This window comes from Corapipo altera, unplaced genomic scaffold (assembly GCF_003945725.1).
Source record: "Corapipo altera isolate COAL_440 unplaced genomic scaffold, ASM394572v1 105, whole genome shotgun sequence".
In the NCBI taxonomy this organism is placed as follows: Eukaryota; Metazoa; Chordata; class Aves; order Passeriformes; family Pipridae; genus Corapipo; species Corapipo altera.
Genome location: NW_020884965.1, coordinates 12,615 through 24,717, shown reverse-complemented (window position 1 = coordinate 24,717; position 12,103 = coordinate 12,615). Strand labels below are relative to the sequence as shown.

At 52.2% G+C, this 12,103-nt stretch overlaps 1 long non-coding RNA gene across 1 annotated transcript; it reads left to right on the top strand.

The window, feature by feature from the left end:
- The first annotated feature begins 310 nt into the window (after positions 1–310).
- On the top strand, positions 311–3,915 carry LOC113957329. Its single transcript, XR_003531131.1, has 2 exons — positions 311–565; positions 1,148–3,915. It is a non-coding gene; the product is annotated as an uncharacterized LOC113957329 (long non-coding RNA).
- The last annotated feature ends 8,188 nt before the right edge of the window (positions 3,916–12,103 follow it).

The window sequence follows — 12,103 nt, the reverse complement described above, 5'->3', positions numbered from 1 at the left end:
GCTTCAAATCAAGGCCCTTCCCCATCCTCGTGGCCTCCTTTGGACACTCTCCAATGGCTCAATCCCTTCCCTACATTGTGTCCCCCCAAACTGCCCCAGTGTTGCAGGTGAGGCTGCCCCAGGGCAGAGCAGAGTGGGACAATCCCGATGGATTTAAGGCTCAGAGTTATTCACGCCCCTTCCCTGTGTCTCATCTCCCCACCATTTTTTTTTTTCACCTGAAACAAACAAACAAACAAAGAAATCAAGGCTAAAAAGGCTGGATAAAGTTGTTTTTTTCCCCTCTTTTCAGTTCCACTTTCCCTGTGCCCCGTCCCCACAGTTCTTTCCTTTCCTGTATCACTTTAGTGACGCTCCCACAGTGCTGATGGTCCTTTCTGTCCTCCCCTGCCCACAGCTGGCACGTTACACGAAGGAGGGGTTCCTTCACCTGGGTGCCCTGGGCACCACGACCCTGCTCCCAGACACCCGGTGCCTGGTGGATAACGGGAAGAGCCGCTTCCCGCAGCTCCTGGACTGTGAGAAGGTCAAGAGCAGCCTCCACAAGCGCTGGAGTTTCATCCAGGTGTGTTCCAAGTCTCCTTCTCAAACCCTGGGCTGGGGCACCACGTCTGACACGAGATGGTGTGGGACAACTGATCCCATGGAACAGCAGGTGCCGGGTCCAAAGGCAGAGGGAAAAGGTGAAGAGGGATCAGGGGCAGGATTTCGGGTCCATTTCCAACAGAAGTTTTCCTTTCTGATGCCATAAAGGTGGATCTGGTTACATCTGGTGGATGTGGCCTGCCCTGCCAATGACTCCCAGATTCCTTGTGGGTAATCTCCATGAAAACACAGTATTCTTGTGCCAAGGCAGAGTGTAAATAATCTACATTGTACACAAGTGTCCCACCTTCCCAACACAGGGAATTAAAAGATTCCAGATGTTCCTTGGGTGCTGTCAGTGTTAATAGATGCTCATTCCACTCCCATTATTTATTTTAGGAATTATTTTATAATTGGAATTGCATTTCCACCCAGCTGAAGCCCAAGGACGTGTCTGCACCCCTGGGTGCCACCCTGATTTGCTTCACAGGCAACCTATAGTCTTAATTTTTTTAATGCTTTCCCACTATCCTTTAATTTTAATTTATTCCTTTCATTTCAGAATGGTGCCATCCTGAACAAGGGCACAGGACGGTGCCTGGAAGTGGAGAACAAGGGAATGGCTGGAATCGATCTGATCCTTCGCAGCTGCACAGGACAAAGGTGGACAATTAAAAACTTCATCAAGTAAAGGCTGAAAGAGTCAGGGGAGTGTGACTCCAACCACAGCTGACCTGGACTGATCCGACGGGACTCCTTTGGAAAGGATGGAATATCAAAACAGAGCTTTATTCATATTATCAGGAGAGGACATGGGGGAAATGGGCATCGCTTTCTTTCTTTTGTTGTGTTGAAATCTCCCCCAGCTGATCCCAGCTGTGTGAAACTGGGGCAGAACTGCTGGTTCCTTCTGCAGAGCTCTCGGGGAGGTGCTGCTGGGACGACTGGAATGAGCTCCTGCAGCCCCAGGAGCGTCGTGCTGACAGGGAATTGTTGCTTTCCCAGACAACTCCAAGCCCTGCCAAAGGGCTGGGTAGGTTCAGGGTCATCCACCCTAGATACACCTGCCTGGCAAGGGTGAAAATTTGGGTGCTTGTGAGAGGAAAATGTCACCAGGCCCCAAAGGAGAGGAGGGTGAAGGACGTGCTGTCTTGCTGGGTCCTTGCTTTCTTTTCCCTTCCTTGCCCCTGCATCCAGCAGCCCCTTTCCTGAGTGCTGGAGGAACAAAACACACCCTTCATCCCCCCTGCTCTTAACCTCAGATATCCTCAAACAAAATGCCACTGAATAAACCCACTGATCTCCCATTTCCCCCCTCCCTCACCCATGTGCTGAGCAGCACCAGTCCCTCCCATGGAGACCCCAAATTCCCCTTGGGAACGATGTGGGATGTCTGCCTACCCTTTGGGGGCATCAGGAATGGTGGTCTCCCTAACTCTGCAGTGGTGTCCTCTTCCCTGTCCTGCCTGCTCCGTATGTCACCATGGTCAAGGCCCTCCCCAGACTGTCCTTGTCCCTTCAGACCTTCCCAAGCTCTGGAAGGAGCAGAGAGGGAAGGCAAGAGACCAAAAAATGGCACTTTGGCTGAAATTCTTGACCTGCAAGTCACTTCAGGCTTGTTAATGTGGTGGACTGGTCTCACAATAATTTTGGCTGCCAACTCTTGGCTCCCAAACCCACCCAACTGTCACAGGAGACCACTGTTTGGGGCCCTGGTGTCTGGCTCACCTGGAAAAGGGAAATATGGTCCCTGCACAATTGCTGCCCATGGATGGACACAGGCCTTGCCCAGCAGAGAGGAGAAGCCAGCCCTTCTCCTGTCCTTCTCACAGAATAATACTCTTTCTGGTTGCCCTCTGGCTAGGGTGCACTAAAATATATTAATATATGAGATGTATGTGTAAATATGGCTCCCAAAGATGGGATGTGCACAGAGTTGTTTGCTGCAGAGCACTCATGCCTGTCTTCCATTTGCATCAGGATGAAGCTACCTGGATGTTTAACGAGTTTAATTTTCAATGCCATGCAGCAGGTTTATAACTGATGTTTTAGTAATTTATTGAACAGAAGCAGATATATTTCATTGTTCCTTCTACAGCAACGTAGGACTGATTGTTCATTTAGGCTTTACAGGACTCCCTCAAGCATTAGGGTTGTCCCTGATTTTTTTCCCTTGCCTTCCTTAATGAAGTAAAACCTCTTAGTTGTCCTGAACTGCAAAGTAGGGAGTCAATGTAGAATTCTGCTCTCCTTCTTCGCTGTTGCATCATCTCTCGTGTAATAAATCTCAGCCCTTACCAACCCCGATATGATCACAAATCTTTAGATGCATGATATGTTTTCCCCCTTCCGTTTGTTGCTGCCTTCTAAGAAAAGCAATTTGCTGCTGAAGTGGACTCCAGGCAGGTCCGGGGGGTTGGTCAAACTGCTAAAAAGCCCTTTAATTGAGCAATCAGTCTGCTGTCAGTCACCAGCGGCAGCCACGTGTGGGTCAGAGGAGGGAAAAGCCTGCATGTTTCAGGATAAACAACCAAAAATGTTGTAGAATTCCTAGTTCCCAGTCCAGCTCGAGTCCTGCCAGTGCCCAGGGCACCAGCAGATGGGCTTTGTCACATTCAATCGTGGTGGGATGAGGTGCCACCCCCCAGCCCTCCGTCTGCCCCGCTGCTACCGGCAGCACCACTGAATGTGTGGCTTCTCCTCGGCTCCCATCCCTGGCAGGAGCTGCTCCAGCTGCCAGGCAGGAGGGACTGGCTGTGTTTAGCTCCCTGGATTGTCACCACAGCCCCTCTGGGATGTCCCTGTGTCCAGCAGCCCCCAGCAGAGCATCTCCCAGCGCCATCGGTGCCATCCCTGCGCTCAGGGGGCACAAGACGAGGATCCTGCTGGTGATGAGCTCTTTGATCCTTTATTAAGGTTCACAGATGCCTTTCCTTCATGCTCCATGTGGAAAACAACCCCCTGACTCTCCACAAGGAAGGGGAAGCTGGAAATGATCACTCAGAGCCCCCGCTGAGGTATTTGCCCCTTGTTGCTGCTGTAATTGCAGCTTTCAATGACTGAGAAGAATCAGGAAAATCAGCACGAGCAAAATGAGGAATGAAAGTGAGAATTTAATCTGCTGTGTCTGTGCAAGTGAAATTCTGACACTGGTTTGTGACATGCAGAGGTGATTGCTGAGGCCACGGCCCGAGGTCTGCGCCCTCCGAAACCGTAGGAATCTGTCTTAGAAATCTGGGTCTAATTGTTGCATCTTGGCTTATCTCTAATAATATGTTAATTGCTTTAAGAAGTGATATCCAAGTGATTCTTATTAAATATATGATTTGAGCCTTGTCTCCTGAGTGGTTTTAAAAAGATTCACTGCTGATGAGATACAGAGGCAGTCATTCTTCTCTGCTACTTATTTAATAGAAAAGTGCTGCTTTTTTAATGAAACTTCCACTTTTAAAAGAAATGGAAATGAAGGAGAAATCAAGAGAGATGGTGGACACAGATTAACTCCCATCCCATCCATCCCACTGCTGTCACTCACCAGATAACACAGTTACATCCCAGAACTGAGAAGAGACGTGGTAAATAAAGCAGCGCCTGCAAACGTCTTCCTGAACCCAGGCTGGGTGTTCCTGATTGTTCCTAAACGTTACCTGGAGCTCAGGGCACTCCAACCCACTTCCTCACATCCGTGTTCTCCTAAAAACCAGGTGGTGCCCTGAAAGGAGGGTGAGGGATGGGCAGGAGGGAGGTGTCTCTGTGGGTGCCCCGTGTGACAAAGGCACCACAGCAGCTCCTCGGGTGGCAGCAGCAGCTCTTGCCCCGAGCTGGGGGCACAGCAAATGTGCCCATCACCCCAGGGAAGTGTCACCTCCAGCCTGGGCCTGGCTGGGCAGGGGGTGGGACATCCCATGGTGGGATCTGCAGCCACAGGATCACCCAAGATGGAAATTTGTGCCCTTGTGGGGAGCATTTGACACACTCGGGGCTTCCTCAGGGCCAAGGTCCATGTCAGGAAACACTTCAGTGCTGCTCCACAGCAGAGAATCATGGAATGCTTTGGGTTGGAGGGGACATTAAAGACCATCCTGTCCCACCCCCTGCCACAGGCAGGGACACCTTCCATTAGACCAGGTTGCTCCAAGCCTCGTCCAACCTGGCCTTGGACACTTCCAGGGATGGGGCAGCCACAGCTTCTCTGGGCAACCTGTGCCAGGGCCTCCCCACCCTCACAGCCAAGAATTCCTTCCCAATATCCCATCTAACCCTTCCCTCTGGCATTGTGAAGCCATTCTCTCCTGTCCTGTCACTCCAGGCCCTTGTAAATGATCTCCTTCCAGCTCTCTTGTAGCCTCTTCAGGTCCTGCAAGGCCACAATTAGGTCTCCCTGAAGCTTCTCCAGGCTGAACAATCCCAGCTCTCCCAGCCTTCCCTCCCAGCAGAGCTGCTCCATCCCTCTGATGCCTCCTCTGGACTCTCTCCAGCAGCTCCATGTCCTCCCTGTGCTGTTCCCCAGGGCTGGAGCAGCTCTGCAGGGGGGTCTCAGCTGAGGGGGCAGAGGGGCAGAATCCCCCCCTGCCCTCTGCCCACACTGGGGGATCAGCCCAGGGCACAGGGTTGGGTCATGTGCAGCCTCTCCCCCAGGTCCTTCTCCCAGGGCTGCTCCATCTGCTCATCCCCAGCCTGGGTTGATCCTGGGATTGCCCTGATCCAGGTGCAGCAGCAGCACATGGCCTTGTTAAACCTCAGGAGATTCCCAGGGGCCACTTCTGGAGCTTGTGCAGAGGGATGGTCCCATCCTCCAGGTGTGTCACTGCACCCTCACCCTGCAAACCTGCTGAGGGGGCCCTTGATCCCTTCACCTGTGTCATTAATGAAGATATAAATAACACTGATCCCAAACCAGACCCCTGGGAGACACCACTTGTCCCTGGTGTCCCTCAGGGCTCTGAGTCAGGGACCACCCTCTGGAGTCCACAGTGAGCTCTTCCCCTGCTGCTGCCCTTTGTGCTGCCCTGGGCAGGGAGTAGAACTGCCAGAAAGTTTCCTCTAAGCCCTCAAATGAAGTTAAACTCTCATTTCAAAGTCAGAGGTTTCACTGGTGGACTCCCAGCAGAAAAGCCTCTGCTTGGGGCACGGAGCAATCTGTGCACTCGTCTGCTGCTGGGCACAGACTGAGCACTCCACTGGGCAGGGGGAAATGAGGCATCAGAAACCTCTGCAGCTCCTCTTGGCAGATGAGAAGCCATCCTTTGTTGGGCTGGGGACTGGGAAAAGCGTGTGTGGCCATTAGGAATCTCAGCTGGATTTCCAAGGACGTGGGCAGGAAGGATGAAGAGTCATTCCCTGTCGCTGACAAACCAAAAGAGTCCTTTAAACATCAGAAAAGCTTTGTGCCAGCTTTAGGGACATAAATGAACCCTCCCAGCCCCATCAGCCCAGTAAAGGTGAGGGGTTGAGCTCTTTTTTTTGTTGGGGGGCTGGTCCTATGTGTTGGGGAAGTGGTTCCTGGAATCTCTGTTCTTATAAATGAAAAAATCCACAAATTAGTTATGGCTTTAAAGATTCCTACAAACAGGACCCACACAACCCTCTGGAGCCAGGGAAGCTACTTGGCTCCTTCAGGTGTCCAGTGAAGTCAAGACTGGTGGGACTGGGATTTTAGTCAGGACTGGTGGGAGTGAGGAGCTGTTCCTTCTAGGAACAGTCAGATAAAATACCAGAGCAGAGTGACGAGCTTCAGAGCCCAGCTCAGCATTCTCCAGTTCTCCAGGATATCCTGTCAGGAGCAAGTGGGTTCAGTGTCCCATCCCATGGGGGTGACTGTGGTAAACACCTGCCCATGTAGGAATTTATGGCAGCAAATTAAAAAAGGCTCAGTTCCTTCCCAACAGCTGGTTTGGGTTATTCATTCAAGCTCCAGCTGAGAATTTGGCCCAGGTGCTTTGGATCCCACTTGGAGCTGAGATCCTGCACAAGGCAGGGAAAATAATAACCTGGGCACTGGCTCCAGGGGCTCCTAAACTGCCAAATGTTTATTTGGAAGCCATGCAGGAATCACTCCCTGGAACAGCCACCCTGAGCCTCTGAGTCAAGTGTTTTTCCTCCAACAGAAGGGGGAAAACACAGAGAGAGAGATCCTACAACCCCGGGAGCTTTCCAGGGAAGGAGTTCCTTATTTCAGTCACATCTGGTGACTCTGAGACCTGATGGGTAATAGCTCCCCAAATGTCTTTCCTGGCTATTGTAATTCCAAGTTTTACTGTTATAGGCAAGTGTTTCACAGTTTCAAGAGCTCAGGCAGGGACTAATTCCTTACTGTGCTCCTCAGCAATCACAGCCAGGAGGGAATAGCAGTGGAGTGGGGACAAGTTGAGCTGTGCTGAGCTGCAGAACTGGCTCCAGCACCAAACTGGGGGCAATAACTGGCATCCTGAGGGTGGAACAGTCACCACCAGGATCCTTTGAGCCTCCCAAGGAGCCTGGGTTGTTTCCTGCATGGAAAATGTGCTCAGAGCCTCATCCCGGGATAAGTGGCCCGGTGATGGAGCTGTGCATGGCAGGGATGGAGCAGAGCTGCCACAGGGATGGAGCAGAGCTGCCACAGGGATCTCTGGCACAGCAGGAGCTTCCTGCAGAGCCGCTGAGCTGGGAGAGGTGTGGTAGGTTGCTGGATGCCCACTCAGCTGCCCTCACCCCCCCTTCTTCCACAACATAGCATGGGGGAGAAAATCAGCTGGAAAAGCTGGTCAGGGAGAAGGGCAGGGAGGTCACTCCCCAGGTACCATCATGGGCAAACCAGTCTTGATTTGGGGGAAAATAATCTCATTTGTTGCAATTAAAAACGGGGTGGGTGGTGAGAAACAAACTAACCCCACCTTTTTCCTAACGACCCTGCTTTCCAGGCTCAGCTTCCCTGTGTCATTCCCAACTCTTCCACCCCCTCCCCACTCCCCAGGAGGTGCAGGTGGGTGGGGATGGGGGCTGCAGTTGGTCCATCACACTTTGCCTGTTGGTCCTTCCTCACACGTTCCCCCTGTGCCATCGTGGGGTCCCTCCCACGGCATAAAGTCCTTCTTGAACTGCACCAGTTGTGGATCCTCCCTGGGCCACAATTCCTGAAAGAAAACCTGCTCCAGCCTGGGCTCTCCATGGGCTGCACCTTCCTCCAGGGCATCTCCACCTGCTTCAGCCTCCTCCAGGGGCTGCAGGGGGGTCTCTGCTACCCCACGGACCCCACGGGCTGTCCTGGCACCCGGGGCACCTCCTGCCCTGCTCCTGCCCCGACCTCATCCCTGCAGGGCTGTTTCTCCCGGGTTTCCTCTCTCCTCTCTCTCTCTCAGCAGCTGGGCAGTATTTTTTACCCTTTCTTAGCTCTGTCACCCCAGAGTTGCCACCAGCATCCCCCCTGGCCTTGGCTCTGGCAGCACAGCAGGTTTGGAGCCAGCTGGACCCCAAATTGAACCGTGTCCTGCCCCCAGCCGGGACCCCCCCGGCTCTGGGAGGAGAGCGAGGACAGGAGAGCTCTGGCTGGGGAGAGAGGGAGGGATGAGCGGGGAAAAGGAGGGCTCCTTCCCGCCCTTTCCGGGAACAACCGGGAGAACTGAGGAGCTGTTCCACCTTCGGAGGGGTCTCCGGGCACCGCTGGCTCCTCTCCAGCACCAGGACACGGCTCAGCCCCGACCCTTCCAGCCACCCCCTGCTCCCCCTGCCCACCCTGCGCTGTCCCCCGGTGGTCCCACAGGGCAGTGGCTGGCACAGCATCACCCTCCTGGTCCGTGCCCACGCCCAGCTCTGCCCCTCGGCTCTGGTGCCAGCTCACCACGACCTTCCCTCCCTTCACGTTTCCCGCTTTCGTGCTATTTTTGTCCCACTTTCCCTTTGTCTTTAGTGCTGCCTCGTCTCAGTTTTTGTGTCTGGGGCTGCCTTACATCCCCCCTTTGTTCTCTCTCTGAGTTTGCTGCCGCTCTGCCCCCTCTCATCCCTTTGTTCTCCCTGTGTTTTCCTTTGTTTGCTCCTTTCCTTTTGTTATTTCTTTTGATTGCTTATTTCCACTTCTGATTTTTTCCCCCCGCTCTCCCTCACTCTTTCCTGTTTCATCTCTCTTCTTTTTGCCTCTTGCTTTGTTTTCCCCTCGTTCTTGTTCTCTCTCCTCTTGGTTTGCTCTCTGTGTATTCTCATTTTGCTGTTTAAATTCCCCACCTCCTGCTTTCCTCCCCGAGTTCGCATTTGGAGTGGGAAAAAGTGGGAAAACAATGTTTCTTTCTTTAAATTTTAATCATAGTGCCTATAATCCAAATCCTTTTATATTTTCCTTTTTATTTCTAAGGAACAGGCAGCAGCACAGCCTGTGACAGCAGCTGGTGCCTGTCCTGCCTCTGCTGCAGTGCCCAGACACAGGCTGGGAGGTGATGATTGCATGGCTACATACAGGATTTTCCCAGATTCCAAGGCCTCCCTGCCCTGAAAAGGTGCAGAAAACCGGTAGATCCTGCTTTCAAGCACCAGAAATCCATGGGGACAAGGTAGTGTGGTGAGTCTGTGGTCCTTCATTTGAGGATCTGGATCATCCATGTGGACGGAGAGGGAAAGGGATGAGATGGGACAAAGTGGGTCTCACTTTCTTGTCTTTTTTTTTTTTTTCCTAATAAGGAAAAAAACCACCCCAAAATACTCTGCTAGTCTTTTTGCTGCCCTAATTGAGCTGAAGGAGAGCAGAAGAAAAGCCCAGAGCCCCTGCCCAGGTGGCCTGTGGTGGGTCAGTGGTGGGACTGTGGAGCACAGGGCACTCAAAGGGGAAAAATGGGAGATGTGGGGGAGGAAGGCAAGGATCAGGAAAGGGAAATGGAAGGGATCAGGACCAGATTTGGGGAGATGAGCAATGGGCAGGTACCCGGGCTGGGCTGGGTCTGCCTTTGGCCATGAGGAAGGTGCTGGACCCAGCACAGGGTCCCAGGAAGGGTCAGTCCCACCGTGGGCAGCAGTGGGGGATGAGTCACCCCAACCCCAGCACACATCAGGCAGGGCTGGGAGGTGCTGGGCAGCCTCTCCATCCCCCAGGGTGGCCATACAGAGGCCCTTTCCTGCTGGATGTTCATCCCATCTGCCCCTGAATGGAGCTGGTGGCTCATCAGGGCTTCACAGGCCCCAGTGTCCTTGCTGTCAGAGAGGTTTTGATGAGTCTAGGCTGAATTTTCCTGCTTGAATGGCAAATCTGAGCCTTCCCCAGCCCTGACGGGGAGGCTGGATGGTTTTTCAAATTCTATTCTTGTTTCCTGTGTCACGTTTCTTCTGATCCAGAAAAGATCAAACTGCGGCTCTTTCAGCCAAAATCAGCAGAACCTTCTTGCTCATTATTGACCCATGGAATCAGAGAATGGTTTGGGTTGGAAGGGACCTTAAATACCATCCAGTTCCACCCCCTGCCATGGGCAGGGACACCTTCCACTAGCCCAGGTTGCTCCAACCTGGCCTTGGACACTCCCAGGGATGGGGCAGCCACAGTTTCTCTGGGCAACCTGTGCCAGGGCCTCCCCACCCTCACAGGGAACAATTCCTTCCTAATGTCTAAGGAATAGATCCATGACCTCTGGAACCAGGAATCACCCCATGTTTGGTGCAGAGAGGCTTCACAGATCCCAGGGATATCACATATCCCAGCTCCTCAATGGGAGGTGCCAGCCAGGGCCCATCCAGCTGCTGAGTGTGACCCTGTGGCCTGACGAGGGCTTGGCCCCAATATAAATCATAAATGCAATTAATTATAGGCAGTCTAGAGAGCAAGGTCACACTCTGGCATTCCCTTTCCCACCAGGATAATTTAGTTGACCTCCTCTGTTTAAGTGGAACAGCTCCCGCCGAGCTGCTTTGTTGCAGTTGATAGCGAGATAATTATAATCCCATCAGTGCTTAAATTGTTTCAATAGGCAAAAGACACTCTCTTCAGGCCTTTGATGGATATCTAACAGCTCCCAGAGATTTGATATTAATCAGCTGCTATCTCTTGACTGCTGGGAGGCAAGTGATCACTGACAATAGCTGGCGAGGGAAAACATGAGTTTTCTGAGATGCATATTTACTAAAAATAATGCTTTGCACAGAGCATGCTGGGGGCTGGAGTCAGAGCTGGCTGATCACCACCCTGCTGCTCCCCTATGGAAGGTGGGAAGCACCTGGAATCTTCTCCCAACCCTCCAGGATCTCTGTTGGCACCAATTTCCTTTTACTGAAGGGATGGAAGGAGCATCTCCCTGGGCAGCCAGAGAGGGGGGTTTGGTCCTCAGCCTGCCATGAATTATTTAACACTTGGAGCTGCAAGGTGAGGAGGGAAAAATGCTGGTTAAAATGTCACTTAATATTTGACGGCCTCCAGAATGAAGGGCTCAGAGTGTTTGGAACCTTCCTGGGAAAAGGTGGCAGGTAAAACATATTTATTATTCAAGCCTTTGAACCAGGGACTTGAAAACCTTCGAACCAACGAGCTGTTGTTCATGCTTTAATGAAGGATTTCCCCCACCCTGCAGGTTTGTGTGTGAGATTGTGAAAGTAATAAACTCATTTCTCTGCAATTTTGGTGTTACACTGCACTGAGACACAACCCAGTCAATAATGTTCATCATGTTCTTTAAAGGAACTGAGACATTCCCGGGGCCCTTGAGCCCAAAATTCATCCTGCTCCCAAAATTCATCCTGCAGAGCAGGGATGTGGTTTTCATAGAATCATGGAATATCATGGAAGGGACCCACAAGGATCATCCAGTCCAACCTCTGCCCCTGCCCAGACACCCCAACAATCCCACTCTGTCCCTCAGAGCATTGCCCAAACACTCCTTGAGCTCTGGCAGGTTTGGGGCTGTCACTGCCCTGAGGAGCCTGTTCCTTGAAAAAGTGAGATCTTCACTTGTGTAGTTGCATCCTGTAACATGTTTCATTCAAAGGCTGGACTCCTGTGAGACTCTGAACAGCTGAACAGCACAGAAACAGTGTAATTGTCTTCTGTGGAGGGTTTTATTTTAGTAGTTTTTGATGTGGTAGGAGCTCGCACGGTTCTGTTGGGTTTTGCTTTAATTATTGTTATTTGTGTATAAACATACCCAGAGATTGTTGTAACCACTGGTCTGGAAAACTGCCTGGGAGGTACTTGCTCCTCACTGGAGTGTTTAACGTTTCATGACTGTTATTTCTCAGCTTCCCTGTTTGCACCACACTCCAGCTGCTCATTGGGAGAGACCCCGTGCGCCCCCAGCCTGGAGGGTGTCCTTGTGCTGGGAGCTGCCCCAGCTCAGCTCAGGAGACACTGCAATGCCTGAGGAGACGGATGGAGACAAGGAAGAGTGTTTGGGAATGGTGCCAGTGCAGGGCAGAGCTGTTTCTGCTCCCAGGGAGGGGATTGTCCCGCTCTGCTCTGCCCTGGGGCAGCCTCACCTCAACATTGGGGCAGTTTGGAGGGACACAATGTAGGGAAGGGATTGAGCCATTGGAGAGTGTCCAAAGGAGGGAAGAAGGATGGGGAAGGGCCTTGATT